General features: G+C 37.6%; 1 long non-coding RNA gene across 1 annotated transcript; it reads left to right on the top strand.

Moving 5' to 3' along the window:
• Positions 1-2,996: 2,996 nt before the first annotated feature.
• On the top strand, positions 2,997-6,295 carry LOC137889003 (uncharacterized). Its single transcript, XR_011105200.1, has 3 exons — positions 2,997-3,068; positions 5,035-5,197; positions 6,183-6,295. It is a non-coding gene; the product is annotated as an uncharacterized lncRNA (long non-coding RNA).
• Positions 6,296-6,547: the final 252 nt, after the last annotated feature.

Raw genomic sequence — 6,547 nt, 5'->3', positions numbered from 1 at the left:
TGACTTGTCTGTATAGGAGAGGAGAGAGGTGAGGGAGCGACACAGACAAAATGTGGGGAGGGGAGACAGAGAGAGAGAGAGAGAGAAGAAATCGGGGAGAAAGCATGAATGCCTGTTTGCTGACGATTTCGAATCTCCTCCCCTCTATTTTCTCTTCTACTCTCCTCCCTCTCTACTCTTCCTCTCCATCCTACTATATGGAGGAGACTCACTGTGAATGGAGGGCTTGATGACAGAGCAGAGCTATATGTTAAATATATTAGTGCTATTTTGATATGGGAACAATTCAGCACCTTGCATTAAAGTACCAAATAATGTCTACTTGCTGCTACAAATGTAACAATACTGTTTTTGATGCATGACATGAAAGAATATTTAACTGTTTTCCCTGAAATCAATATCTAATCAAATAATTGACAATGAATCTGGCCTGGCACTTTATGGCAACAAATGGTAGTGAAAGTACAAACACATTTTTGTCAAGTATGTCACAGAGTAATATATAATTAAGCACTGCAGTTATAGTAAAGGTTCACAGTGAGAGTATCAGTACATAATGCTCAGAAATTTGGCTTTCCTGTATCGACTAGATAGAATCTGATTATTGCTGTTTATGGTTATTAGGATGCTTCTGCTCCGAGAACTCTGAGATCTTAAATTTCTAGTTTCCACAGATTTAAGTTTAATAGAATTCAGACATATAGACTCAATATATAGTCTCCTGTGACCCCGTTAACTCTGTGTCTCACACACACACACACACACACACACACACACACACACACACACACACACACACACACACACATTACACACACACCTGTAATGAAATGTGTGAATGCTGGGATAATGCAACCAGGGCTCTTGCCATGGGGAAAATTATGTTGCCACGGCAACCAAGCAACTCCATGTTTTAGAAGCTTTTTTTTCTTTCTTCCTTTTTAACTAATTTTTCAAAGAAAGGAGACAAAGGAACATATTATTTATATGGGCAGGGGAAGATGGCTCTGACAAAGTTTCCAAATCCCTGGAGGATTAGAAAGAGCTGCATGTGATGTGTTGATAAACGTTTGTTTAACCGTGACAGTAAAAGTACTTCTTCTCACATTATCCACAAACATGTCCTTGAAAATGAAGTAACAAAAAGTGGCACTAGTGTTGTACCAGTATCCCGGTATACCAAGCTGGTAATTACTTTACCATTGCCACTACAATCCACCCTCCGTTAAAACAGTTTGCTCCATCTGTAGGTCTAATAAGTAGACCTATTACAGAACAGAATGAAGAATCATTCATCAAATAGAATATTATATGTATATATATATTAGACTATATATTTTCTATATAGTCTAAAGTCCTATAGGCTTTACAATGTAAGCATAAGTCTACAGGCTATGGTTGATTAGCACCTGTAAATTATATTCAATGTTATTATTAATTATTTCAGCTGCTTCAGGCCCATTCAAATATTTTCTTTTGTCCTTTGATACTTAATAAGTAACGGTGGATAGAAAATAAAATGGGTTTGTCATTGCTAATATATACACTGTAACACTTTGATGTAAATTTACAGTGAAATTCTAACAGTTACCTACTGTATTTTGCTAATACTGTATAATGCTGTAAAAGCAAGGCATTCTGGGAGTCACAACGCTTATTTCCATTATCCTAACGGTCAAGTGTTTCTTTTCACAGTAATCTACTGCCTACCGCTGAGAATCTCGGGAAAGTAACGTTTATTCATTTTGAAGTTATCATAAATGAGTAGCCAGAGCTGAGTTTTGCAACTCCTCTGTCAATCTTGTCATTTTCTATTTGAATTATAATGTCTTCTGTGTTAAAACGTAGGTCACTTTAGTTTTACCAGATTACGATAAAACATTTAAAAGTCGCGCTATTTTTTCACCGTTGCGCGCGAGGTCGGTACGCTCTCGTCGCTGCAGCACTAAACCCATCCTGTTCCAGTGCAAGTGGAGGAGACACAACACCTGGAGCTTGGGTCTCGTATTTCTACCCCGTCCGGATGAAAAGCACAAGAAGGACAACTACTAACTATACCTCATGGTAAGTCCAGAGTCAATTTAAGCTAATTTTTCGAACACGTTTGTTAACATGTAACGTTAGTACATGTTTCTTCATGCGGTATGCATGCATGTTAGCTAGCTAAGTCGTTAGCCGCTCTTAGCTTAGTTAACTTTTAGATACTGAATACTATTAATAACAGGTAACTAAAAAAATAACAAGGGACACATGGCAGCAGTCTAGCTTATTTTTCCATAATGTTCACTTGTCAATTTTGCGGCCATGCATGTGTTACTAAATATGCCTTTGTAAGACATGTATATATAAGTTCACCAGAATAACCCCCACATCAAATTTAAATGTGCTATTCATGGTTGTAACCGTTCATTTGGCAAAGTGTTGGCTTTAAAATGTCATGGAGATCACCCAGGTCAGAAGGAGTCAAGATTGAGGGAAGGATGTACTGGCATAAGTCAGACGTTTTATTGTCATGCCACTTTGATTTCTGTACCGTCAAGTGTGACAGTTTGTCACGTTTATTTTCTCACTTGAAGACTCACATTAAAGAGGGAAGACCAGTCTTATGTCCATTCCAAAACTGTGGTAAAGTTTTTACTGTGATATCCACGTTTTCATCACACTTGTCAAGAACACGTAAAAGTTGTGCAGTTGATAATCTTTTCAGCCTGACGAGGTCAAGAGATAATGGAGAGAATACTGCTGAGCAAACAGGGTGCTCTCATGAAGAAGCAGAGGCTTCCAATGTTAATGATGACATAGAGGGAGACCAGGCAGAAGTGTTTCCAGAAAGCACAGATGAGCCACTTTTCGTTAAATGTATTTAAATATAATGAGTGGACCATAGTCTATCTTTTTAAATAGTTTTCGTAAAAGTGAAATTGATGGCAACCATAGTTAAAACATTGTTGAATTGTATTAACATTAACTTGCAATGATATTTTTGTCTCCTATACAGGTGTCAGAGACAGCAGCAACTGTGAAGACATCCCTTGCCCTTCCTGAAAGCCCTCGGCTGATCATTCTAGGTAAGCACTAAGCCCCACAGCTATAGTGAGTTCAGTTGTAGTGAGTTTTTTCTTTTATACTGTATATAATACACACACCTTTACATTTTTGTAAATAGATACTAATTCATAAATAGGTTAGCATGAATAAATGGATAAATTAATACATAGTCTTAGATAGTTATTAAACAGTTGAGTCTCTATAATACAGACACAGTAGGTTATAGAATAATATTTTCTCTGGTATGTCAGTAGTTTGTGTTTCTCTCTCTATTTTCCTCCACTGATTAGGGTATCATTATAGCTTGTAAAAATGTAATTAGTTTGTCTGATCTTCTCCTTCCCTTTGTAGATTGTCAAAGTGTATGTCCCTGTAGTGATTTTGGGATTATTTGGCTAAAGATGTCTCTATTAACCTTTTAAAAACGAGGCCTATTTGCAGGCCTCAGCTCGAATAAAGATAAGAAATACCTAATTAATTGTATAAAAAAAAAAAATAAAAAAAAAAAATAATTTTTTTTTTTATATATTTTTGAGATGAGAAAAATCATGGAACTATCAGAATACATGTTACTGGTTCACATAAGATAAGGATGGAACACAGCAGAACTTGGAAAACTCAAAAGCTCGATCTTGAAAAACAGCACTTTTAGGGTATTGTTTTTTGGAAAGTATGGGTATCCAAGACTTTTAATATGCTGGGCTCTTAGAACAACTGATATAGGCTCTATATACACAGCTATACATAGATACAGTGAAACATTTATGAAATATAGAGCATTTCAAATTAGAAAACTGATCAAATACTCCAATATTTGAATAAAAAAGTATTTTTAAAATTCAAAAACACTCTTTATCACTTCTATGTATCACTCCTGATGTTCATTGAATCAATAGACCGAAGATTGGACCTTTTTTGAGTGTTTTAAGCTCTTTCTATGCCCTTTTTAGTTATTTAGTTTAAGGTCAAATCCTGCTTCAGACTCTCTGTTCAGGGCTGTATCTCAGCCCCCCCTTCTCCGATTTTCACCATTGAGACATCCTTCGAACCGTAGGAGCCAATAGAATTGTCTGGAATTGAAAGCTAGATGATTGACAGCACTATTAGCCAATAAAGCTCAAAAAGGTCCAGCTCTGAAATCTGATTTGCTGAGCTTCCAACCCTCCCAAGAATCCGAGGAGTGTCGGAGAGACACGAATCGAACGGATTCACACGGAGCACCAGCAGCTGGACAAACATGCGTTGGAAGTACGGAGATATTCCATTTTTTCGCTGAGATTCGACCAAAAGTAAGTACAATATTCGATGAAAGCTGTGTGACTTTTTGTGTTCGAAGCTGAATATCTCTGCGATGGTTTACCGGGGAGAGAAATGGAAACTATGTCCGTAATCTCCGTCAGGCGCTCGTGCTTTTTCATGCTGCATGTTCGTAGGTAGCACGTTGCTAACGGAGTGTAGCAGCCTTTTTCTCCGGTCTGTCCCAGTCATATCGAGTATGATTTATGATATTTTGTTATTTGTTTGCTTGGCTGATGGGAGATGTGTTTGTCTCATGTAGAAGTGACCAAGTTCATGTTGTTCCCAGGACGCTGAGGTTTCTGCAGAACTATAACATCACTATATTCGTTCTTCGTGGGTTCTCTGCCAGTTACTTTTAACACAAAACTCTCTAAGTTTTGATGTACTCTGCGTCCAAATGGGGGACCTACGGGTGTATCTGGTTTTAAGAGACAGTCACTAAATTGTATGCAAGACTATGTGCAATGAAGAGTTGTCGACACTGCTAAAACCTGGATACATCAGAAGGCCACACAGCATTAACTATCCTGATATCTATCAAAAGTTTACATTGTTTTGAAATCTTTTCAAATATCAATTGGAAATGTCAGTACAATACAAAAACAATATAGCAGTAAGTTGCCACTTTATAATATGTTAAATAGTCAATTTGACATTCAGCCTAACTCTGTTTGCATTTTGTTAAAGCTCCAGTGATTCCTGATCAGCGTTGGATGGTTAGCATCGAGGGCCACGTGGTGTGCGAAGGAGCATCATTTGTGTTGGGGCTTGCTGTTGTCTTCACATGCTACTACAACTTCAACCTCCAATATCAGGATCAGGCTGCCTGCACACTTGAATTCATACAGAGGTAAGTTTGAATCCCATATGGAGTCATTAGTTTCAGGTGTTCGGGCCTTACAGCTCTCCTTGCATTTATCTTTGTGTGATAGATATAGTATCTTTAGGATGCTAGCTTGAAAGCTCCTTAAAGGATAAGGACTTCGATCAGAGAACAGAGGACAGAAAGTTCATTCCAAAAGGAAATGTATCTTTACTTGGATGCTTGGGTGTGTATATGTGGTTCTAAAATAAACAGAAGAAATACACATTCAACTTCAGCGGTTATCAGGGGAGAAAAATAACGAAAGAACACTTCATTATTGTAACACCGGTTAAGCTTATGCTTATTAGCATTTGTACTTTTAGATGCCATTGGAACTATTTGTATTCTAATACTTTTCAATCTAAATGCTTCAGATCCGTTTCCTAGTGATAAACATAACAAAATGTCATGTTGGATCAGGGGTGCTTTGTAATTATATTTTGCTTAAGCCTGGCTGGCATATGGCTTTGTTTCCCATCTGTAGATATGCACTTTTTAACTCTTCACCACAATTTAATATTTATTTGTAAATTATTTTGCGGACCCCACTTTGAGAATTACTGATTTAGGTTACAATCACGACAAATACACTTAGACCACAGAATAAACTATTCTGTGGTCCACAAAGCCCTCTAGTGGCCAAATAATTTAACTGCCGTACTGAAAACAACCACATGGCGAAACACCGCGACTGTAATAAAGACGTGTACATATGTACAAGATTCGTCAAGTTATCAAAAACCCTGAATGTTATTTGCACATTCCAAAGATGTGACAAAACATAAGGAAATTAAGCGGTATTTGCAATAAATATTGCACCATTTTCCTATATATCTACTCTAATATGCATTATAAACATAAAGTAGGAAAAAGAACGATTATGCTAACAATATGTGGTGGCTATTAACAATAGTTTAGAAGTAGTTTGACTCGTTTATTTATTTTTGTTTTACCTTGCCATGTTTGCCAGAAGTTGTGTTGGAATCAACCCAGAGAGAGGGACAAAGGCACGTCAGGGAAAGGTGACCAGCAAGAAGAGCGGGAGAATGGTCCAAAAGAAAGTGACATCCCTGAATCCGCATGTGTGCATCCTCTTGAGGAAGCTGATAGATTTCGAGTGGGACTTTGTATGAGTTTATCACTACCTTGACTCTGTCCATAGAGTTCAGATGAGTACGCATACAAACACACACAAATCCTTCATATCTCACTCACTCACTTACTGACTACCCGCTATGTCTGTGTCTCACTCATTCACATTTCTATTTGTATTTGTATGGGCTATTTTTGTATTTATTAGGGCCCGAGCACCGACGTAGTCGGAGCGGAGGACCT

The sequence above is a fragment of the Cebidichthys violaceus genome, unplaced genomic scaffold, assembly GCF_023349555.1.
Source record: "Cebidichthys violaceus isolate CVI_PGR_0920_01 unplaced genomic scaffold, fCebVio1.0.p SCAF_6, whole genome shotgun sequence".
Lineage (NCBI taxonomy): Eukaryota > Metazoa > Chordata > Actinopteri > Perciformes > Stichaeidae > Cebidichthys > Cebidichthys violaceus.
Note: the sequence above shows the minus strand (reverse complement) of the source record. Positions and strands in the feature narration are given on the sequence as shown.